Source organism: Hyperolius riggenbachi, chromosome 10 (genome assembly GCF_040937935.1).
Source record: "Hyperolius riggenbachi isolate aHypRig1 chromosome 10, aHypRig1.pri, whole genome shotgun sequence".
NCBI classification, from domain to species: domain Eukaryota; kingdom Metazoa; phylum Chordata; class Amphibia; order Anura; family Hyperoliidae; genus Hyperolius; species Hyperolius riggenbachi.
Window position 1 is genome coordinate 14,338,595 of NC_090655.1, and position 25,701 is coordinate 14,364,295.

Genomic DNA, 25,701 nt, shown 5'->3' on the forward strand with positions numbered 1-25,701 from the left:
GAACAGGAAAGAGGGGTAGCTGTATATGGAAGAGGAGGCTGAAAATGGAAAACATGAAAAGGAAAAATTGATGCCCAAGGCAGCTGTTCATTAAAGGGAGGGACTACAGTACATGGATGATATACATGGAATAGGAGGCTGCACATGGAATGGGAGGAGGCTGCTGTTCATGGATGATACACATGGAAGAGGGGGCTGCACATGGAATGGGAGGGGGTGCTGTACATGGGTGTTACACATGGAAGAGGGGGTTACACATGGAATGGGAGGAGGCTGCTGTTCATGGATGATACACATGGAAGAGGGGGTTACACATGGAATGGGAGAGGCTACAGTACATGGATGATATACATGGAAGAGGGGGCTGCACATGGTATGGGGGGGCTGCTGTACATGGATGATACACATGGAAGAGGGGGTTACACATGGAATGGGAGAGGCTGCTGTACATGGATGATATACATGGAAGAGGGGGCAGCAGGTGGAATAGGAGGGGCTGCTGTACAAGAATGATATACATGGAATAGGGGGCTGCACATGGAATGGGATGGGCTGCTGTACATGGATGATACACATGGAAGAGGGGGCTGCACATGGAATGGGAGGGGGATGCTGTACATGGATGATATACATGGAATAGGGGGCTGCAAATGGAATAGGAGGGGCTGCTGTACATGGATGATACACATGGAAGACGGGGCTGCACATGGAATGGGAGGGGCTGCTGACATGGATGATACACATGGAATAGGGGGCTGCACATAGAATGGGAGGGGCTACAGTCAGGGCTGGATTTACCATAAGGTACTGTAGGCACACGCCTACAGGCGCCTGATAATGGAAAGGCGGCTCACTAACCTCCCCAAGTGCCTCCCTCACCTATTAAGAGTCCTGAGTGGAGAGTAAATGCTCTAGATACCTAATACTAAGGGGCACCTTTAGCTACCTATGATGGGCAAGGGACCTAAGAAAGAAGTGACAGCTGGGCCAGCCAGCACACTTGCGGTGCAGTTTGGCAGTGGTTTGTAGGTTCATGGAGGGAAAATTGTAGGGTGCCATGATATCTGTGCCTATAGGCTCCTGTGATGCAAATCCGGGCCTGGCTACAGTACATGGATAATACACATGGAAGAGAGGGCTGCACATGCAATGGGAGGGGCTGCTGTACATGGGTGATACACATGGAAGAAGGGGCTGCACATGGAATGGGAGGGGCTGCTGTACATGGATGATACACATGGAAGAGGGAGCTGCACATGGAATGGGAGGGGCTGCTGTACATGGATGATACACATGGAAGAGGGGGGTGCACATGGAATGGGAGGAGCTGCTGTACATGGATGATACACATGGAAGAGGGGGCTGCACATGGAATGGGAGGGGCTGCTGTACATGGATGATACACATGGAAGAGGGGGCTGCACATGGAATGGGAGGGGGCTGCTGTACATGGATGGTACACATGGAAGAGGAGGCTGCACATGGAATGGGAGGGGCTGCTGTACATGGATGATACACATGGAAGAGTGGGCTGCACATGGAATGGGAGGGGACTGCTGTACATGGATGTTACACATGGAAGAGGGGGCTGCACATGGAATGGGAGGGGACTGCTGTACATGGATGTTACACATGGAAGAGGGGGCTGTACATGGAATGGGAGGGGACAGCTGTACATGGGTGTTACTTATGGGAGAGGGGGCTGCACATGGAATGGGAGGGGGCTGTACATGGATGTTATACATGGAAGAGGGGGCTGCACATGGAATGGGAGGGGGCTGTACATGGCTGTTACACATGAAAGAGGGGGGCTGCACATGGAATGGGAGGGGCTGCTGTACATGGGTGTTACATATGGAAGAGGGGGCTGCACATGGAATGGGAGGGGGCTGCTGTACATGGATGTTATACATGGAAGAGGGGGCTGCACATGGAATGGGAGGGGGCTGTACATGGCTGTTACACATGAAAGAGGGGGCTGCACATGGAATGGGAGGGGCTGCTGTACATGGGTGTTACATATGGAAGAGGGGGCTGCACATGGAATGGGAGGGGGCTGTACATGGATGTTACACATGGAAGAGGGGGCTGCACATAGAATGGGAGGGGGCTGCTGCACATAAGGGAGAAGCCACAACATATTTGGACTAGTGGCACAAAAAAGTATAGATCTGGCCTTGCTTGGCAGGCTTGCTGGAGTGGCTCCTGCCCCTCAGCTGACCTGGCTTCTGCCGTCGGGCTTCAATGGCTAATTTTATTTATTTATTGTATTTATAAAGCGCCAACATATTACGCAGCGCTGGACATTAGTTTAGGTTACAGACAATATTTAGGGGTGACCTACAGCAATATGACAATACAGGAATACAAGAAAACCAGATCAGGCAGCACAGTAGGAGTACCAGGTAATGCTTAGTCAGTCACTGGATGGAGATTAGGCAAGTCAAGTTCACTCAGATCCATAGGATGGGTGTCCGGTAATGGAGGTGCGTGATCAGGTAGGAGACATAAGGAGCCTGAGCCACATGTCTGTAACGGAGTGTATGCAGGGGGTAACGTGTGCCTTGGTAACGGCCAGGGATGCCATTCTGTCCCCCCAAATTTAAGGCACTGCTGGTGAGAACAAGGGCACAGCACAATAGATTTGGTGCACTTACCCTGAGCCTAGCTCCCTAGTGACGTGCCTGGTTTTCAGAATTTTACAACTTAAATTTTGGATGTAGTTGGGGTTTAAACCTCTTGTACACGAGACAGCTAAAGGAACACTATCGTGAAAATTTAAAAACATACGAATAAGAAGTATGTTTCTTCTAGAATAAAATGAGCTATAAATTACTTTTCTCTTGTGTTGCTGTCACTTACTGTATTTAGTGGAAATCTGACAGGACTGACAGGTTTTTGAGTAACCCATCTCTTCATAGGGGAATCTCAGCATTTCATGTATTGACACACACACACACACACACAATCCCCCATGAGAAGATGCTTGTCCAAAACCTGTCTGTTCTGTCAGATTGCTACTACAGTACCTACTTTAAGTGACAGCAACATAGGAGAAAAGTAATTTTCTCTTGGAGAAGTGTACTTTTTATTTACTGTATGTGTTTTCATGTATTTTAAATTTTAACATTTTTGTGATTGTGGTCCTTTAAAAGAAAAATAATAATAATTTGAGCATGGGCCTCTCTTTAGCTGCCCTATCTCTATTTCTTCCTACAGGCTTATTAAGAAGTATAGAGTAATGTTGCCTGCTAGCCTGGCAACTGTGCTTGATACCTAAATTAAGCAACAGCTCACCTCTGATTTAATAAATCCGACACAACATGTTTATAATTGGTTGTCCTTGTTATCTCTGACAAGCTATAGAAAAATGTGCTATCTGCAGCTCTGATTCCTCTGCGCACTGACGTGGTAATCGCTCTCAGCCTCGCAGTCACGTCTGGATTTCTGCTGATCAGTGATACTGGGCCTTTTGTTCCCGCATGGCAGCGGTCCAGACTGGTGGGGTCCTGTCTCAGAACGGCACAATGTTTTATGTATGCAGAATACCCCCTGACATATCAGAGCTGCACTGCAGTGCTTTCACATAGATTCTCTCGCAGTCTGGGAAGGATTATCCTCGCACTGCTTTACTTGTCAATTCTATGCATCCGAAGGAAAGAAAAACGCTGGTGGATAAATGAGGGCATGTTCCCATCAGCCACACTTGGCTCATCCCTGTGTGCTTATATCAGATTTACAGGCGTGTGAGACTATTGGGAATACCAATACTGCGCCTCTCGCCAGCAGCTACACCCAATGTGCAGCTCAATTGTTTGGATTAAAACACAGAGGAACATGGAAAGTAAGTGGGATTAAAGGGCCTTACTATATTACTATATTACTTACTTATTACAGGACCACTATGGCAAAAAAATAAAATAAAATGCATGTAAACATATACAGTGGCGTAGCTATGGAGCTCGGGGCCCCGGTGCGAGTTTTACATTGGGCCCCCCCCCCCCCCCAAGCACTCTATACGTAACACTTGATACATTTCAAAAATACCTGCCAAGGTCATCTACAGTATTAGAGGTGCAAGAAGGGGATGGGGAATAGTGTGTTAACGATTACTACCATTCAAAGTATCTATAGAAGTGATTATTACTACCATAGGACCAATAAACAGCTTATACTTTGGTTTAGAAAGGGCCCCATGGGGCCCCTCTGGCCCAAGGGCCCCGATGCGGTCGCTACCCCTGCAACCCCTATTGCTACGCCCCTGAACATATACAAATAAGAAGTATGTTTCTTATAGAGTAAAATGAGCCATAAGTTACTTTTCTCCTATCTTCCTGTCGCTTACAGTAGGTAGTAGAAATCGGACAGAACCGACAGCTTTTGGACTAGCCCATCTCCTCATGGGGGATTTCAAGGGCCTGTTGCCACTACACGCAGATTGGATGCAGAAGGGATGCAGAAAAACTGACTCCAATGAATGTCTATCGGCCTGTTTCCACTAAACGCGATTTTTCTGATGCAGATTTTCCCATAGGGCCTGTTTCCACTACACATGGATTCTGTGGCTTACTGCATTAGGGTGGCACAATGCACAGATGAGACGCAGTAATCCTCCGTAGGTAAGCCGCTGGAGGTCCATGCTCACAGCCGAAGTCTCTCTCTCTCTTCACTATTTATGCAAAGTGAAGAGAGAGAGAGACTTCGGTTGCGAGCTTGAACCCCCCAGCGGCTTACCTACGGAGGATTACTGCTGCTCATCTGTGCATTGTGCCACCTTTATGCGGTAAGCCACAGCCTGCACATTCGCCACCCAAGCCATAGGGTGCCCTAGAGAGACAGATAGAGGAGGGGACAGGGACATGGGGAATTGGGGCAGGGGACACTGGGAACTGAGGACAGGGGGCAGATGGGGACTCAGGACAAGGGAATGACGGAGGACACAGACCAACGTAGCGCTGAGAAATGTACCCGGTGGTGGGCAGACATTTTTGTATTGGGACCATAAGACACAGTCACTTTTTCCCCCTTTTGAGGAAAAAAAGTGCGTCTTATGGCCCAAAAAATACGGTACTTACCATAAAAACACGCCCCTTGAGAAAGGGGGACACTGCGAGGCCCCCAAAACAATTGTCGGTACTTCATGTGGCTGATGGTACAATAAAAGTGTGTTGTAATTAATCTACAACTGGTGTGCTGGAGAACTGTGCTTGGGATCAGTGAATAATTGGCGCACAGCGCCTATGCATAAACATGGCGCCGCATTAAAAAGATACGCTTATCGCTATTTATCAATAGTACTGCATAATAATGGCGCACAGGGAAAAAAGGAAGAAAAACGGCACACACTAACGTTATTTATCAATAGTGGCACACACTAACGTTATTTATCAATAGTGGCACACACTAACATTATTTATCAATAGCGCCCTACATAAGCCAAACTGCAGACGTTATTTAACTGCCAAACAGTGAATGGATTTAATGTAACACTGTCAAGGTTAGGGTTAGACACCACTGGGGGGGTCTTAGGGTTAAGCACCAGCAGGGGGGTCTTAGGGTTAAGCACCAGCAGGGGGGTCTTAGGGTTAAGCACCAGCAGGGGGGTCTTAGGGTTAAGCACCAGCAGGGGGGTGGTTAGGGTTAGGCACCACCAGGGGGGTGGTTAGGATTAGGCACCACCAAGGGGGTTTATGGGTTAGTGGTAGGTACAGAGAGGGTTCTGTGTGTTAACGCTAAATAACAATAAGGCTTTAACGTTAAATAGCGATAAGCGGCAAACGGATTAGCGGCAACACTGTGCGCCATTATTCACAGGCGCCATTTTCAGATGGATGCCGCTGCTTATACATTATACTTTGCCTATGTTGCATCACTAAGCACCCAGAACCTGATGGTGTGCTGCAGAAAAGCATTTGACATCTTTCGGCGGTTTTAACCCCGGAGGGGGGACACAGAGATGCGGCAATAAGTGACCCTGGAAGCAGCATGTTCCTTCCGGGTTCGGCTGAAATGAGAGGAAAAATAAGGACCAGAATGCTGTGTACACGCAAACGATGATAACCGACAGTACAGCCACTGCCCATTCACTTCAAAGGGCAGTGCTTTATCAATGAGCACCGCGGCCGGAAGTTTCAAACCACGTCAATGTACATAATACGCAAAAACTAATCTAATTTGTTCCAGCTCTGAAAGGTGGTGCACATTATATATGGTTCCATGCTGTATAGTGCGCACCTGAGGCTCGCCGTCCTGGCATTGGCTGGACACTTGTGGTCCCGTAATATTGGCCAGGAGCCCTGATACTGCCTAGCTAGGTAATCACTGTGACAAGCAGGTGAAGTGGTCAGAATAAACATTCTCCCTAAATCAGGTCTAGCCAGCCGCGGTCACCCTCCTGTCAGCTCACTTTCATCCACTGAATTTTTATTATAGCGAATCAATGCTGTATATGTTATACATGCGTTGCACCAAGATCATTTTTATATTTTGTCTATATTTTTTAACAACTTAAAGAGAATCTGTACTCTAAAATTCTTACAATAAAAAGCATACCATTCTATTCATTATGTTCTCCTGGACCCCTCTGTGTTGTTTCTGCCACTCCCTGCTGCAATCCTGGCTTGTAATTGCCAGTTTTAGGCAGTGTTTACAAACAAAAGACATGGCTGCTAACCAGCATGTGATAGGCTCAGAGGAGCTCAGTCTGTGACTCATACAGAGTCTGCAGGGGGCATGGAGAGGGTGTGTATAGCTTCTGCCTATAACAAGCAAAGCTGCACATTCTTGCCTGAGTCCGACAAAGTCGTCATAGGAAAGAAGATTAGATTATATAACAGAGATAATACAGCCACTGTACAACTTGGAAAGGCTGCAGTAAGACAGACCACATTAGAACAGGTATAGGAACTTATAGGATAGAAGAAATAAGGCTGACAATTTTGTTACAGAGTCTCTTTAAGTAGCACAGGCTTTAAACCCCCCATCCACCCCCAGGCTATTTTTTTACAGATTAAGGGCTCGCTGCAGGGCCGTACAGCTCAGCACACAAGTGAGTTTCCCCCCCCCCCCCTTTTCGGCCCACCAACAGAGCTTTTTGTTGGTGGCCTCTGATGGCTGGCGCTTTGTTTATTTATTTTTTATTTGTTGTTGGTTTTTTTAATGAATATATATATATATATATATATATATATATATATATATATATATATATATATATATATTTTACTTATTTATGTTTCCCCACCCCTCCCTCCCCACACCAGCCAATGACAGCGATCGGCCTATGAGAGCCGATTGCTCCTGTGCTTCCAGAGGGACAGCTGTGTCACACAGCTGTCCCCAGTACAGCGCTGCTGTAGATCGCAGCGCTATACAGTGTAAATAGACGGCGGTTTCACCATCTAACAGTCTGCTAGTGGCGACCCCCGTTAGGAGACTGATGATGGAGTGGAGCTCAGTCATTCAAGCAGAGATGCACGCGCACCGGCGCACACAATCTCCTGCAAAACCTCTCCCCAGGACTTCACGCCAATTGGTGTTGAGTGGTCCTGAGGTTGCCACCGCGTTCACGCCAACTGGCGTGTGTCGGCTAAAGGTTAAAGGATATCTGAGCTGAAATGTTTTTATTATTTAGTATTTATATAGTGCTGGCATCCTCCGCAGTGCTGTACAGAGTATGATCAAAAAACGATACAGCGCTCACCACCTTGCGTTATCAGGTGCTTATTGTCCAATTTGCTGCTTGCTGTCAATAGGTCAGATAAAATCCTCCCCTTTGCCAATCGTCTCTTATCACAGCTGCGCTTCTGGCAATAAATGTACTCCTCAGACTCCTATAGAAAACAATTCGCAAGACATAGCGGGTAACTTCCAAGCTACAGTACACCCTGTGCTCAAATACACACTGTGCCGGGAATAAACTCCACCTCATGCAGGAAGGGGGTTCACACACTCCCCCGTCAGACTCCTGCTCACCGGATATAGTCTTGCAAAAAGCTTATCACAAATATCGCTGGTATAAGCACTTCGAATAATTTAGACTAACATTGGACACAGCACACAGGCGCGATGCACCAGGAGAGAGTGGACCACTCTCTCCTGGTACATCGCGCCTGTGTGCTGTGTCCAATGTTTATTCCCGGCACAGTGTGTATTTGAGCACAGGGTGTACTGTAGCTTGGAAGTTACCCGCTATGCCTTGCGAATTGTTTTCTATAGGAGTCTGAGGAGTACATTTATTGCCAGAAGCGCAGCTGTGATAAGAGACGGCTGTAAAGAGTATACTTAACTGTCCCTCAGAGGGGCTCACAATCTAACCCCTACCATAGTCCTATGTCTATGTATGTATTGTGTAGAGTATGTATTGTAGTCTAGGACCAATTTAGGGGGAAGGCAATTCACTTATCTGTATGTTTTTAGGATGTGGGAGGAACCCGGAGTGCCCGGAGGAATACAAACTCCGTGCAGATAGGGCTGAGATTCGAACTGGGGGCCAAGCGTTGCAAAGCGAGAGTGATTAGACTTACTTACCTGGACCTTCTTTCAGCCCCTCGTAGTCTATCTACCCTCCAGTGCACTGCTAGCCCCTCTGCCAGCCAAAGCTGTGGTAGCAGGCTATTGGTCCGTGCACCTCTCTCAATCGCACTCCCGTAGTCAGGGGCATTCTATGTCCACTCCAGGATTGAGAGAGGGGTCTGGGCTATTGTGGACATGCTCAAAACCCCTTCAATCACAGCTGTGGTCGGGGGTCTTTTGGAAGGGCTAGATGGTCACTGAAATGCAGCAGAACTAAACAAAGGCACCAGATAGATTGCTAGGGACTGAAAGAGGATGTCCTTTAAAATGCATAGTTAATTATGTTAATGACCTCCCTACCTGAATATGATGACAGAATGCATGGCAATGCTAAGGAGGACTCATGGAGAAGCAGGGCTCTGCGATTAGAGCAATAATAACGCTGCCCCTGCAATTTCCTGAGCGCAGGAAAATCTCACCCAATCCGATTTTCCAGTCGAAACGTTCAGTGGAAGAGAACTCTTAGGCCTTATTCAAATTACAAATCACCAGCGCTATCAAAAGCATTGGCCATTTGGTGAGCGCTTGTCAAAGCGATTTTCCCTGCGCTTTCGCTTACAAAAGGTCTCGTTTAGAGGCTGCCAAATTCCTCTCACTTCAGGTCTCCTTTAAAGGCTGCCATATTTATTTCCTGTTAAACAATGCCACCCTTTCTTGGCTGTCCTGATCTTTTTTTGTATCAGTGGTGTCTGAATCTGACTGGATTAACTGCATGCTTTTTTCAGGTGGGTGAGTCAGTCAGAAACTCCTGATTTGCATGCTTGTTTAGTGGCTATGGCTTAAAATATTGGAGGCAGAGGCTCAGCAGGACTGCCAGGCAATGTGCATCGTTCAAATAAATAAATATGGCAGCCTCCATACCCCTCTCACTTTAGGTGTCTTTTAAAGTACCCCTAAACTGTATTAAAACTATAAAATAAAGCCCATGGTGGGCTACATTACCTTTTACTAAGTGTCCTGTTGCTGCTGGTTGTTGTTGTTGAGACCCCTCCCCCCATTCCTTGCCCCTCCCTCTCCCCGCTTCTTTGCAGCCATCTGGAAGTCTCCCGATGTAGCGCAAGGAATGAACTGAGCAGGGACGAGTTCAGGACTGCAAAAGAAAGCTCTCATAAACAAGTACTTTGCTTTCCCTGTGCTGAGTGATTCTGAACTGCATCTGCACAGTTCTCAATCACACGAGGCTAAGGGAAGCAGTCTCTTCGACTGAAGATGCAGTCGAGGAATAAGTGGCCCGGGGCAGGGGAGACCCCCGACAGCGGAGCTGGTCAGTTTTCGTAAGCAATAAGATCATAGCTGATATGCTGCATCCCCGAAGCAGAACAAGGTACTTATACCCCCAAAATCCCCGGGCAAAATTCCACGACTTTCCAGGTCGTGGATTTTGCTGCCTGGGGGAGGCAGAGCTTTGCGCTGTAGCTCTGCCTCCAGTCCAGTCAATCTCCACCTCTCCACACCCCACTCAGTGAAAGAAGACTGAGAGGGGCGGGGAGAGGCGGAGATCAGAAGAGATTGACACGAGCAGAGGCAGAGCTACAGCGGAAAGCCACTACCTGGAAGGCCCTAGGCAACTGCCTAGATTGCCTTGATGATGATCTTGCTCTGAGCGTGTGTACTGGCCTTTAGACTGTCACTGTACAAAACTCCCCAGATCAGGATGAGCTCTAAGCTTTAAACGATACAGTTCAAGTCACAGACATGCCATGGGACAAATACTGACAACAAATAAGCAAACTGAAAAAAAAAATCTCGCATCATTTCAAGGGATTTAATTCACAAAAATAATCAATCATAACTGAGTTACACATAATTTGGGGACTGAGGCAGTACATGTTTTTTTTTTATGATTTTGTTTCTTCTTCATCATTATCAAACCAATCTGCAGCCGTGCATTCTGGGAGGAATTTGGCAATCCATCTTACTGTGAAGTTCATTTAGATAAATTCAGTTTACAATATTCTGCTTCTGGCCCTCCAGCAATTCTCTTGTATTTTCCATTTGAAAACACTACAGTGTGACTTCCTAAACACAAGACGTTGCAATGACAAGCCATTGGTTACAGTGATTATGTTCCGAGCTCTGTGTGTTACGTGACTTGCCGGGAAAGTTTCAGAGATGGTGAAAGGAAGTTCTGCCGAAGCCAAGTTTTGATTAACAGGTTCTGGATGAGGCCAATTGAAATCTAGGCCTTGTTTGGAGACTTTTTGGCAAAGATTTCAACAGCCCGTCTATGTGTGCTTCTGCTGCTAAGTCATTGCTACATTTAGCTGTCCAATGACAGCTGAGCTCTGTGCGCCAGTCGGGAGCCAATTTCATTGTAGCAATCACAGTGAGTGTGCTCTGAGCCTATTGTTCTCCTCCTCACCCCTCCCACTCCATTGTGCGCAATGCCCACCACCCCTCCTACCATCTCTATAGGAACAGAATGCTTTGCTAGCTTAGAGGCTAGTGATGCATCTGTTTAGACCTTTGCACAGAACTGTCGCCCAGTGCTGAAGCAATCGCCATAGCAACCATAGCAATTGCTATGTGGCCCGCCCCGGCCCTACACCACAGGGGGCCCGGGCCGCAGCTGAGAGGACGTCATTTAAACATAATTAACAAAGCCGGGTGCTGGACCCACCTCCCTCCCTGAGTCCTTGCGTATAGCAGCCAGATGGGGGACTATTTTTGGCGGATTGATACATTGTTTACCTCCCTAGCTGGACCCGACAATAACTCTGTAGTTCCAGGCCGGCCAGGGAGGAAGGAGGAGTGGCTGATGGGCAGAGTCGGGCAGCTGTGACCGGCAGCGGGCAGAGTCGGACATGGACGGAACGGAGGCTTCCTGAGTGCTGGAGCCAGCCTGGAGTCTTGGACCGGTGGACTCTCATCAAAGAGGAGTAGCAGCAGCAGCATCTTGTAAGCGTATGAGTGGAGGCGCTGGGGGGGGCGGAGGGCACACCCATATCTGGCTAACACCCATACCTGGCCAACCTATACTGGGGGGCAGTGGCACCCATACCTGGCTAACTATATACTTGTGGGACAGTGGCATCTATACCTGGCCAACCTATACTGGCGGGTCAGTGGCACCCATACCTTGCTAACCTATATACTGGAAGAGCAGTGGCACCCATACCTGGCTAACTATATACTGGTGGAACAGTGGCACCCATACCTGGCACCGATAGGTGCGTGGGGTTGGAAGGTCGCAGGGGTAGGGGGCCCATTAAAAAAATTGCTATGGGGCCCAGTCATTTCTAGCTATGCCCCTGCTGTCGCCCATGGGATCAAGCCACTATCCCCATGTGCAATAGTAACTGTGCATGTCTACATACCTTAGCGTGCACCTGATATAAAGGTCTGTGACTCGGCTCAGTCGCGGACTACTGCACATGCGCGGTCACAGCCGTGCGCCTCCCCGATGGTGCTCCCATGGCCAGGAGAGATTTGCACATGTGCAGTTTTTAAGACTTGCAACTGCACTTCCACAGAGCGTTTCCATCCATGGGGAGGACCGCGGAAGTACAGCGAGGGACTCACAAGTGTTTAGTGGGCTGGAGGAAGCCCCAGGTAAGTATCGATTCTTTGTATTTCATGATCTCTGGTACACTTTAACCTTTTGGGGACCACTGATAGTAAATCCTAAACCCGCACTTGTGGCTGTGTAAACCTGATGTGGCATAGGATTTACGCAGCCTGCTTGTACCACTCCCGACGGGATCATGCGAACCAGAGAGGGGAGATTAGGCTGTCATCGCGATTGGCTCCTGATCAAGTGATCACTACGGTCGCTGGCGTATCGTAGTGATCATTATCAGAGCAGCTCGGTAGGAGGGGAAGAAGAGGATCCACTCACCTTCCTAATGTTCCCCCAGCGATCGTCGCTCCCCTTCGCTCTGGCCGGCAACTCTGCTCGCTCTGACTTAAGTGTCGGGTCCCGGCTTGATGACATCATCGGGACACGGAACTGAGAGTCAGTGTGAGCGAGGATGCCGGCCAGGGCGGAGGGGGCTAGAGCTGCTCATCGCAGGACACAGGAAGGTAAGTAAAGGCTGCTGGCAATTTGAGGGACACCTGTCTACACTGTGGACACCATATCTAGCTATCTACCCTGGGGATCCGGCTGCCTGACCCCCCTAAACACCCCCCCCCCCCCCTGCATGTTAAATTGACCTGGTCCTTAAGGGGAGGGGGCTAGGCAGCCGGTCCCTAAAAGGTAAAAAGCATACCCGAAGTGACATGTGACATGATGATGTAGACATGTGTATGTACAGTGCCTAGCACACAAATAACTATGCTGTGTTCCTTTTTTTCTTTCTCTGTCTGAAAGAGTTAAATATCAGGTATGTAAGTGGCTGACTCAGTCCTGACAGGAAGTGACGACATTGTGACCCTCACTGATAAGAAATTCCCCTTTTTTTATCTCTTTCTTGCTCTCTGAAGCCATTCTCTGCTAGAAAAGTGTTTTATAGTTGGCATTTCTTATCAGTGAGGGTCACACTGTAATCACTTCCAGTCAGGACTAAGTCAGCCACTTACTTACCTGATATTTAACTCTTTCAGGCAGAGAAAGAAAAAAAAGGAACACAGCATAGTTATTTGTGTGCTAGGCACTGTACATACACGTTTATCTCATCATGTCACATGTCACTTCGGGTATCCTTTAAGGTAAGACCAGGATTTCTATTTAATAGTGAAAGTTGCAGAACATTTAGTTTTTTGGGTGCCTCCCTCTTGCTTTCATGTTTAGTGATAAAGACAGAAACTTATGAGTGGAAGACATATCTCTCAACACAGCGTTAACCTCTGGCAATTTTCTTACAGTGATTTCATATTTTGCCTAGAGAAAAGCAAAAAAAACTAAATACAAAACCCAAAAAAAACATAAAAGACGATCATTTTCCAAAGCAATCTTTGTGTCAGGTCTACACTATAGATCAAAACAAAATGAACGTCTTTGCTTGTGAAAACAGCGGTTAGGTGATGCCGTACGGAACACAGAGGATCCGCTGGAAACTTGACATCTCTGGAGATGTGTTGTCATAGTTATGAGGAATGATTACCCCGTACTGACCTGTACCGCAATCTCCAGAGTGAGCGATGTTCTTCTATCCACGGCTAACGTTGCTCTCGGGGCCCCCGACTCACGTCTCCGGTTGGTTAAATGCAGAATATTTCCATTCTAGTGCAATCGCTTCTACATGGGGGATGACAGTTCAGCGATATTACATAATAGAAACGTGTTCAGTCAGGCCGAGTCCCTCGCAAAGGACGCGGAGACAGATGCACGGGCCGGCCATCTGCACTTTTAATATGCTGTTTACACTCGCCCTCAACAAAATAAGATCTTTTAAGGTCAGTTACGGGAACAGACAGCGTAGGAAAAAGCGCTATTGCACCAAAATCAACCCACTGTACATTTCTGTCAAATAAAAAGACCTGTATCAGCTGAACCTAAAAGACCACTATCACGAATTTAACAATTTAATTTAAGTCTTGATCAGAATCAGCATAATTTTACCATAACGTTGTGTGTGTGTGTATACAGTGTGTGTGTGTGTGTGTGTGTGTGTGTGTGTACGTGTGTGTGTGTGTGTGTGTATACAGTGTGTGTGTGTGTGTGTGTGTGTGTACGTGTGTGTGTGTGTGTGTGTGTGTACGTGTGTGTGTGTGTGTGTGTGTGTACGTGTGTGTGTGTGTGTGTGTACGTGTGTGTGTGTGTGTGTGTGTGTACGTGTGTGTGTGTGTGTGCGTGTGTGTACGTGTGTGTGTGTGTGTGTGTGTGTGCGTGTGTGTACGTGTGTGTGTGTGTGTGTGTGTGTACGTGTGTGTGTGTGTGTGTGTGTGTGTGTGTGTGCGTACGTGTGTGTGCGTGTGTGTGTGTGTACGTGTGTGTGTGTGTGTACAGTGTGTGTAATTTTATTGCATGTGTTTATGTGCCGCGATCACTCGATTCTCACAGTAATAAAGCCTGAGTCCCCAAACTTGGCACAGTTGGTCACTTGGTGACTGAGGTGAAACATTCAGGAAAGGTGGATGGAGCATAAAACAGCCAATCGAATTTCAGCCGTTCATTTTACATGGAAAAATGTAAACTGCAGCCATTCTTACACTCTTAATAGCAGGGTTTTCAAACTTGGAACAGTTGGTCACTGGGTAACTGGGTGGAGCCTACAAAAGCCAATCAAAATTCATCTATTGATTTTCAAGGGGAATATTTAAATTGCTGGCATTCTTACACTGTTAATGGCAGAGCCCTCCACCCTGGAACAGTTGGTGATTGGTTGACTGGGGTTCAAATTCAGAAAAAGAGCAAAGCCACAAACAGCCAATCAGACTTGTTTCATTTCAATGGGAAAATTTACATTATTGATACCGAGGACCCCAAAGCTCATAAACTTGGTCATTGAGTGACTGTGTGTAAGGGTTAGAAAAAGTGAGTGGAGCCAACAACAATCCAATACAGTATATACCCGGGCAACGCTGTGTCATCAGCTAGTAGTAAATGAAGAGAAAACTGTTCCAGGCGGTTTCCATCTTAATGTGAACCTGAAATCTTGTACAGGACAGGAAAACATAAAGAAATGCCCCCTGTATGTATTTAGAGAGTTTAGCCTTTTTTATTCCCTCTGATTCCCTCAAGTTGTAATCTGATCTCTGCCCTGTGCCACATGACTGCCATGGCAGAGATGGCAGATAAGCTCATTTGAAAGCACATGCTATTAACAATATGCCTGCTTCCATGAATCAGGAAGTAGAAACAGTTCAGATTTATTTTAGGATTTGTATCAGCTGTAACAACGAAACGTTTTTCTTTAAAGATTATTATGCAGAGGACGTTCTGAAGATGTTCTGGTCTGCTTTAACTGCCTCCTGCTGAAGCCAATCCTGATGTCATTTCCTCCCTTAACTTGTAAATGCGGTTGGATAAGCACCCCAGAAGATTTTTACCGATGTGCCTGGTCGTTGGGAAGGTCAGCACTTCACTCCCAATGCAATTTCTTCAAAAGGTTGAGACCGGCACCATCAGAAAGTTTTAAAGCTCTTTATTGATTAAAAAATGTCAAGACACATGACAGCAAAAGTAGGCGACGTTTCGGAGAGATACCTCCTTTTTCAAGCCCTGTCCGTGTCTAACTATTTACTCCTAAACACCTTCCTTTTATATATTATCAATGGAGAAATTGACCAATGACATACATAGCCAATACCTTCTACCTGGTCTCACGGACCTGATGGGGAACTTCTCATTATTATGCACGCTCCCAGTGACGTCCCATCTCACATGGCAGGGCGGAACGGCAAGACCTGCGTCGCCCCATGCTGCTAAAGCGCCGACCAATGGCGTGCACGCAATGATTGAAGCATTCCCCGCAGGACCGCCCATCACCGGCGGACCTGATGGGGAACTGCATGCTACGCTGCGACTCAAGAGCCGCCCACTGGCCACACGTCATAGGGACACGCATGCGGAAAAAATATCCGCACACGTGATCTCCTAAAGCAGCATGACGCAAAAACAGGAACGCCTTCCGCCCCACCACGTGACAATAGCGTCTCCCCGGCAACAGATAACCACAACAAACAACAGTGGCAACAGACAATCACCAAAGGGAACCATGATTCAAACATATTAACCCCAACAGAGCTATAACAGTGTCGTCATGTCATAATCCCTATTCAATCCTCTAGGTTCTAATGTATCTAACCTTCTAATCCAAACCGCCTCGCGATATAGCAGTCTTTTATCTCTATTACCACCTCTACGTGAAGGATTAACTTGCTCCAAGATTTGGTATCTTAGCTGGCTCACTGTATGTCCTGCTTTTTTAAAATGATATGGGACACTTAATTCCATGGCCGGTTTTCTTATGGTGCTTTTGTGGGAAGACAGTCTATCCTTCATCCTTTGTGTGGTCTGACCTACATATAATAGACCACAAGGACATTTTAGACAGTATATAATATATCTAGAATTACAATCAAAGTGGCCATTAATATAAATTTTTTTTCCACTATATGGGTGAGTTACATAGCTACCTTTGATGACATTATTGCAGTGGACACATCCCATACAGGGATATGTCCCTTTGGGTCTACTGGATGCTGTTAATAATTTTCTGGTACCTAAATCTGCATGTACTAGTCTGTCCTTCAAGGTGGGTGCTCGTTTATATGACATGAGTGGGGGGGTTTTAAATTCATGGATATTAGGAAAGTTGTCTCTAAGTAAATGCCAGTGTCTACGGACTATTTTGGCTATATCCTCACTATAGACATTATACTGGCTAACAAAGGGAATCCTTTTGTTCTGACTCCTCCTCCTATTCGTTCTGTCTGCTCTATCAAGGTTCTGTCTGGCCCTATCCAACAGAGGCTCCGGGTATCGTCTTTTTCGAAAATTTTTCTACATATCATCTAGTCTAGTATTACATAAATCACTATCCGTGATCGTCTCAGACAAAGATCCAGACAGCCGAAAGCGAACAAACCGAGGATGACCCAACAGAAACAATAGTGGTCAACATCTCCAAGAGGATCCTGACCCCTGTTCAACAGTCGCTCCTGGAGAAGGGATTATCATATGCACCGACTAACTGGCCAAACCGTGTGGACTTGGATATTGATCTACAGAGATTCTACAGATTAATCAGGTTAAAATATCACTTCAGCCTACCTCAAGACAGACCACAAAGTTTTGAAACAAATAGCTACAAAGATAGCCTTAGGCTACATGATACCAAACTACGTGTGAGGAGTAATTTCAATCCAACATCCTGTCAAATTATCGATAGATTTGTGGAGAATATTAGAAAAGAGATAGATCAGCTATTTACTGGCACTCATATGGGACCCAATGTCAATATTAAACATAATCTTAGTGAAGATCAACGTAGTGCTTTAAAGGAACTGTGTGAGGATAAAACAATAGCCATAAAACAGGCTGACAGGGGGGGAGCAGTGGTCATAATGGACATGGAGTATTACAAAAAAGAAGTCTATAGATTACTATCTGATGAGAACACCTACTGCAAATTAGAACATGATCCCACATTGAGATTTCATAACTTGATAAAAGACACTGTTACTCAAGCATACCGAGAAGACATCATAGATACAAGATTATGTCAATATCTAATTCAACAGGATCCTGTAATTCCAGTGTTCTATATCTGTCCTAAGATACATAAGAATCGAACACAACCACCTGGTCGTCCGATAGTTGCAGGGATAGACTCTATTTTTTCACCAGTTTCAAGATATTTGGATCAACTATTGAGACCCTTTGTGGTGGCAGGAAAGTCCTATCTCAGAGATACTGCTACCTTTCTAGAGGAGATAGATAAAATTACTAGTGTACCTGAGGGAGCGCTCCTGATTACTTTGGATGTTGAATCCCTCTACACAGGGGTGTTTCTAGCCATTTTGCCACTCCAGGCAAGAAAACCTGTGGCGCCCCTACCCCTCTGTGCCGCCCCCCCCCCCCCCCACCACATAGCGCCAATCCTTATTCAACCCCCACCACCATGCCCCCCACCACTCACACACAAGCCAGTTACCGGAGCTGATTGTGGACAAACTGAAGGCAATGGGATGACGGCGAGGGACTGGAGGAAGCTCCGGGGAAAGTAAAACAAAGTTGTAGTGTACCGTGTCTGGGTCTGTGTCTCTCTGTCTCTGACTGAGGCTAAGATTCAGCAGCAGCAATGCTGCAGCATCACCTCAGACAACATGATTGCTCGCTGCTGATATCATCAGTGGTGCTGCAGCAGCTGCTGCGTCACTCAAACTTAAAGGGAACCTAAACTGAGATGCATATGGAGGTTTCCTTTTAAACCATACCAGTTGCTTTGCATTCCTGCTGATCTCTTTGGCTGCAATAGTGGCTGAATCACACACCTGAAACAAGCATGCAGCTAATCCAGTCTGACTTTAGTCAGAGCACCTGATCTGCATGCTTGTTCAGGGGCTGTGGCTAAAAGTATTAGAGACACAGGATCAGCAGGAGAGTCAGGCAACTGGTATTATTTTAAAAGGAAAAATCCATCCTTTTCAGTTTAGGTTCCCTTTAGGACCCTTTTCCACTAGCAAATGCAGGCGACTTGCGCTTGCAATCTTGCAAGCTCCATCTTCCACTATCCGCGTTCCGCTTTACCATTGTCGGGAACAAGAATTGCGATGAGAATTGCATTGTCCGGCGATCGCATTTCGGCAAAAACCGAAACAAGATTGAAGCGTTGTAGTGGAAAATGAGCACCAGAATTTACATGCGGTGCTCTAGCAACTAGAAAAACGGCTGTGATCCGCTTCTTGAATTGGATCACAGGCAGTGGAAAAGGGCCCTAACAACTCTGCCCAGAGTGGCCAGCATAGCTTGCTTCACCCACCTAGTGGCAGTCCAACTCAACAACCCCCCCCCCACACACACACACACACACACACACACACACACTGAAATCTATGCACAGTGTCAGTGTACTGAATAGATCAAGGCTTACTTTGGAGATGCTCAGCATTACACAGTTTGCATAAAACACATACACACAATGCTTACATTACTTGTTTAACATGTGTTGCTATTTGTGTAGTGCATTACACAAGCAATGTGCCCAGTGTGTAGGTAACATTTACATGCACGTCGTACGCACATATATTTTTACCATCCAGTAATGAATATACCGCAACAGTTAAAGTAAACCTGAGCCGAAGCTCTGGTTCAGAAAGAGATACCTAGAGAGAGGGAAGCCTCTGGAACCTGTTGAGGCTTCCCTCGCTGTCCAATAGTCCCCTGCCGCTGAGCGCGGACCCCCTTCCTGCACATTGGGGCTGTGCTCCTCTTTGTTACCAGCACAGTCATGCTGCTAGCTGCACAGGTACAGCTGCACTTGGTGACAAAAGAGGACTGTGACCCCAATTAGATGACAAACTAGCCCTTGTCAGCAATTGTCCGGGGGTCTGCGCTCAGCTACAAGGGACCAGAGAATCCAGAGGCTTCCCTATCTTTAGGTAAGTATCTTTGGCTCAGGAGTACTGTAGGGAGGGTCGGTGGAAAATGAGTTGAACTTACCTGGGGCTTCTAATGGTCCCCCACAGACATCCTGTGCCCGCGCAGCCACTCACCGATGCTCCGGCCCCGCCTCCGGTTCACTTCTGGAATTTCAGACTTTAAAGTCGGAAAACCACTGGGCCTGCTTTGCTGTGTCCTCGCTCCCGCTGACGTCACCAGGAGTGTATTGTGCAGGTCCAGTATGGTCTGTGCCTGCGCAGTACGCTCCTGGTGACGTCAGCACGGCGGCGCAGGCACAGTGGTTTTCCGACATTAAAGTCGGAAATTCCAGAAGTGAACCGGAGCATCAGTGAGTGGCTGCGCGGGCACAGGATGTCTGCGGGTGATCACTAGAAGCCCCAGGTAGGTCTAACTGTTTTTTCCCCCCTACAGTAGTCCTTTAAAATGGGCTCCTGACATGTCTGGTTATTAGGGTGCTGCCACAGACTGCAATGCAACATCCCGCTATGGCGGCACTGAGTGCGTAATTTAGGTGCCAGCATTCTGCCATTGTATTGCCAATCTCAGACTAGTTGTATGGGGATTCCAGAGCGGCACAGCAAAGATTTTATCTGTAATAAGCCCTCTGCTATATTATAGCCAAGCAATGTTCGGTGGTGTCAGTTTGGCAATCAGTATTGGGTGCTCAGCTATACTATAAATGAGCGTCGGGTTAGTTTGGGTTGGGAATGTGTGATAGGCTATAGTAAAGCCAAGCACTTTTTGGCTGCATCGGTTTGGAGATCAGGGATTAGCATACACAGATAAAAAGCTTGGTGTGCATGTGTGTGTGTGTACTCTGTGCATGTGTTTGTGTGTGCACATGTGTGTGTCTGTATACTATGCAAATGTGTTTGTATGTGTGCTGTGCGTGTGCATCCCATACAATGCCCTGCATACCTCTAAACTGTCTGCTTCCGAATGATCTCTGCAGGCTGTTGGTGGACTGTACTAGAGTAATCAGATGAGAGGCTTTTAGTTTGTCTTCTGCCATCCCCAGACCTGGGCTGGCATATCACCTCTGGCTTCCCTTCAGTAGCAATACTTCCGTGGTGGGGGGAGTCGGCTCAGGACAGGCACACACAGGGGTCAATAGTTCAGGTAGAGCAGAGACAAGGACAGCAGTAGTGTTGGGCGAACAGTGTTCGCCACTGTTCGGGTTCTGCAGAACATCACCCTGTTCGGGTGATGTTCGAGTTCGGCCGAACACCTGACGGTGCTCGGCCAAACCGTTCGGCCATATGGCCGAACTAAGAGCGCATGGCCGAACGTTCCCCGAACGTTCGGCTAGCGCTGTGATTGGCCGAACGGGTCACGTGGTTCGGACCCGAACGCGCTCTGATTGGCCGAACTGTCACGTGGTTCGGGTAAATAAATACCCGAACCACGTCATATCTCCGCCATTTGTCTGTGGGTTTAGCTTTGGGTAGGCAGGCAGGGTAGTTCGCGCTCCAGCCACGCTAGCCAGGGTCCCCCCCAGTCATTGTGTGTCGCTGCTGGGAATAGTAGTACACCGCTCGCTCAGCATTCTGTTTACTGCCACTCTGTGTACCTCGCTCAGCCACACTATATAGCATTCTGTTTACTGCCACTCTGTGTCTGCTGGGAATAGTAGTACACCGCTTGCACAGCCACACTATATAGCATTCTGTTTACTGCCACTCTGTGTACCTCGCTCAGCCACACTATATAGCATTCTGTTTACTGCCACTCTGTGTCTGCTGGGAATAGTGGTACACCGCTCGCTCAGCCACACTATATAGCATTCTGTTCACTGTTCTGTGTCTGCTTGGAATAGTGGTACACCGCTCGTTCAGCCACACTATATAGCATTCTGTGTACTGTTCTGTGTCTGCTGGGAACAGTAGTACACCGCTCGTTCAGCCACACTATATAGCATTCTGTGTACTGTTCTGTGTCTGCTGGGAACAGTAGTACACCGCTCGCTCAGCCACACTATATAGCATTCTGTTCACTGTTCTGTGTCTGCTGGGAATAGTGGTACACCGCTCGCTCAGCCACACTATATAGCATTCTGTTCACTGTTCTGTGTCTGCTGGGAATAGTGGTACACCGCTCGCTCAGCCACACTATATAGCATTCTGTTCACTGTTCTGTGTCTGCTGGGAATAGTGGTACACCGCTCGCTCAGCCACACTATATAGCATTCTGTTCACTGTTCTGTGTCTGCTGGGAATAGTGGTACACCGCTCGCTCAGCCACACTATATAGCATTCTGTTTACTGTTCTGTGTCTGCTGGGAATAGTGGTACACCGCTCGCTCAGCCACACTATATAGCATTCTGTTCACTGTTCTGTGTCTGCTGGGAATAGTGGTACACCGCTCGCTCAGCCACACTATATAGCATTCTGTTCACTGTTCTGTGTCTGCTGGGAACAGTAGTACACCGCTCGTTCAGCCACACTATATAGCATTCTGTGTACTGTTCTGTGTCTGCTGGGAACAGTAGTACACCGCTCGTTCAGCCACACTATATAGCATTCTGTGTACTGTTCTGTGTCTGCTGGGAACAGTAGTACACCGCTCGTTCAGCCACACTATATAGCATTCTGTTCACTGTTCTGTGTCTGCTGGGAATAGTGGTACACCGCTCGCTCAGCCACACTATATAGCATTCTGTTCACTGTTCTGTGTCTGCTGGGAATAGTGGTACACCGCTCACCCGTCACTGTATAGCATTGTGCTCTGTGTCGCTGCTGGGAATAGTGGTACTGTATAGCATTTCTGTACTGCCACTGTACTGCTGCCAGTCAGCGTGTACTGTAAGGATAAGTGAAATGAGGAAGAAATCCGGTGAAAGAGGGAGGGGCAAGGGAAGAGGTGTTTCCCCTGACGGTTCACGTACAGGCCACAGGGGAGCACCCAAGAAAACCCACTCAATACCACCCATGTTGTCCAGGACAACAACCCTCACAAATCCAAAAGAACAGGACCAGATAATTACTTGGATGACCTCTCAAGCGTCCAGCAGTGGGTTAAGCAGCACCAGCACATCACGCACGAGGTCCGAGTCCTCAGCCAGTTACAAGGAGCCAGTGGGCACAAAGCTGACACAACCGGCAGCGACACCACGCACACAACTGCCAGATAACCAGTCCGATGAATTACCTCAGGACACAATGGGGTATTCGCAGGAGCTATTCCCAGCCCAACAAACTTCCACCTTTCAAAGGTCAATGGAGGAACAGCCAGAAATGTTGTGCCTGGATTCACAACCGTTAACTGTGGGAAATGTACCGCGCACTGAAATACGAGGCGAGTCCGAAGAGGACTCGGAAACCCAAATCCCAGAGCAATTTGGGCAGGAGGGGTTGCAATTGCAGGAGGTCGGCCGACAAGATCTGGAAGACGACGTTGGAGTGTGCTGCGCAGAGGTTGTTGTGGGGAGCTCTACTCCACGGCGGTGGCCCACAATGACATATGACGAGTTTGAGGAGATGGAAGAGGAGGGTATGGACAATGTGGACAGAGACCCAGATTTTGTTTGTGAACGAGAACATCGCCGTCGTAGCAGCAGCACAGATGAGTCTGTTGAAGAACACACTGCTGCACGAGTTCGCCTTGTGCCACAAGGTAGGCGGCGCGCAATTTCAGGCACCACAAGCGTGGAAGTTCAAGTGAGAGGCAAAAGAGGAGCAAACAGAAATCGCCAGCAAGGAGGCAGGTGCTCCAAAGTCTGGGCTTTCTTTGAAGACTGCACTGAGGATGTTACCATGGCGATTTGCAAGGTGTGCAAGACCCGCCTGAGCAGGGGGAAAAATATTAACAACCTCTCCACCACCAGCATGAGCCGTCACATGCTATCCAAACATCCCACTCTTTGGGCAAACGCGTCAGGACAGGGTACCAGAAACAACACTGCCTCCCTTGGGTTCACCAGACCCGCCTCAGCAGCAGCAGTAGCCCAGCCATTGCGTGGTTCACAACATTCACAAACATCAGACGACGCTGACACTGTCACTTTCCGGAGTAGTGCTCTTGAGGTCTCCCAGTGTTCATCAAACACAACAACCAACAGCCCTTCCGTGTGCAGCGCTACGGTTCAGTTGTCTGTGTCGGAGATGTTTGAGCGCAAGAGGAAATTGCCAGCAAATGACCCCCGGGCCGTGGCAGTAACAGCCAGCATAGCCAAGCTTCTGGCCTGCGAAATGCTGCCATATCGATTGGTGGAGACAAACAGCTTCAAGGGCATGATGTCAGTGGCCATCCCACGTTACGTGGTTCCCAGCCGCTACCACTTTGCACGCTCTGCAGTGCCTGAGTTGCATGAGCACGTGGTCAGCAAAATAACCCGAAGCTTGAAGAATGCCGTTGCCTGCAAGGTTCACCTCACCACTGACACCTGGACGAGTGCGTTCGGCCAGGGTCGATACATCTCCCTTACCGCGCACTGGGTGAACCTTGTGGAGCCTGGCAGCGATTCCTCACCTGCTACGGCACGGGTGTTGCCCACGCCACAAACAGCTGCACCGCCGTCCCTCCCACTGGATAACAGCAGCACCTACCTCTCTGACTCCTTCTCCTCCAACGCATCTCAAAGCTGTACCTCATCCGGAAACGCTAACCCAGCAGCAGTAGGATCGTGGAAGCAGTGCAGCACAGCTGTTGGCATGCGTCAGCAAGCGTTGCTGAAGCTAATCTGCCTTGGGGATAAGCAGCACACAGGGGAGGAAATTTGGAGGGGAATAAAGGAACAGACGGATTTGTGGCTGGCACCGCTGGACCTGAAACCGGGCATGGTTGTGTGTGATAATGGGAGTAATCTCATTCGCGCTTTAAGGTTGGCTAAGCTGACACACATCCCTTGCCTGGCGCACGTGATGAACCTAGTAGTTCAGCGGTTCCTGAGGACATACCCAGGCGTGCCCGATCTGCTGTTGAAGGTGCGTCGAGTGTCCAAACATTGTAGAAATTCCAGTACTGCTTCGGGGGCACTCGCCAAGATGCAGGAGCGCTTCAATCTCCCCCACCATCGCTTGCTGTGTGATGTCCCTACGCGCTGGAATTCTACGCTGCACATGCTAGCCCGCTTTTGCGAGCAGAAGAGTGCAGTGGTCCAGTACATGACGGCGCAGTACCGAGGCGCATCCGGCCAGCTGCCAAGCTTCTGTGGATCCGATTGGGCCAACATGTTGGACCTCTGCCAAGTCCTCCAAAATTTTGAGCAATCCACGTTGCTTGTGAGCAGTGACAACTCTTCAGTCAGCATTACCATACCACTGCTGTGTTTACTGAAGAGGTCGATGTTAAAAATCAAGGAAACAGCTGTCATGATGCAACTGGGGGAATCTGAAGGAGAAAACGATCAGCGTGATGGTACCAACATCAGGCCATCCGCCTCAGGGAACGCTGGCCCCAGCAGCTATGACGAAGAAGAGGAGGAGGAACAGCTGGAGTTGGAGCAGGAATTTCATGCCACCACTGACGAGGGCCAGAGCGGTGCACGTTGGACTTCAACAATTCAACGCGAATGGTCAGCAGAAGCAGACCAGGAGGAAGGTGACGACTATGATGCATCACAACAACTATCACAACGCTCACAAGAGGATGATGAGGATTCTGGTAGGACTCTGGCACACATGGCTCAATTCATGCTAGACTGCATTGAACGTGACCCACGCATTGTGCGCATTCTGGACAACACCAATTACTGGGTTTATACCCTTCTGGATCCACGGTACAAACACAATGTTCCAAAACTGCTTGAAGAAAGAGTCAGACAGGTCAAAATGGAAGAATACCAGCAGGCCCTTGTGGAGACTTTAGAGAGGAGATTGACATCCTCCCCCTCCTCTAGCCAGTTGTACGCAGACAGACTGACTTCCGCAAACCCAGGACGACCAGGAGGGCAGCAAACAACGCAAGCCGCAGCTAGTACCCAAAAGGGAATGGTATCGGCAGTGTCCTTGGAGTGGGAAAATTTTCTGACACCCATGCAGCCGCAGCCCACTGAACAGCAAGCGTGCAGATCCACCTCCAACACCGATCGCCTGGAGAAGATGGTCAAGGACTACATGTCAGATGGCGTAGCTGTGTCGAACCATCCATCTGCACCCTTCAACTATTGGGTATCGAA

General features: G+C 48.0%; 1 protein-coding gene across 1 annotated transcript in view; it reads right to left on the bottom strand.

Annotated features, from left to right (window-relative positions):
* The window catches only part of C10H10orf90 (chromosome 10 C10orf90 homolog), a 922,956-nt gene that overhangs the window by 759,144 nt on the left and 138,111 nt on the right, over nt 1-25,701 (bottom strand). The gene's annotated exons all lie outside the window — the stretch shown is intronic.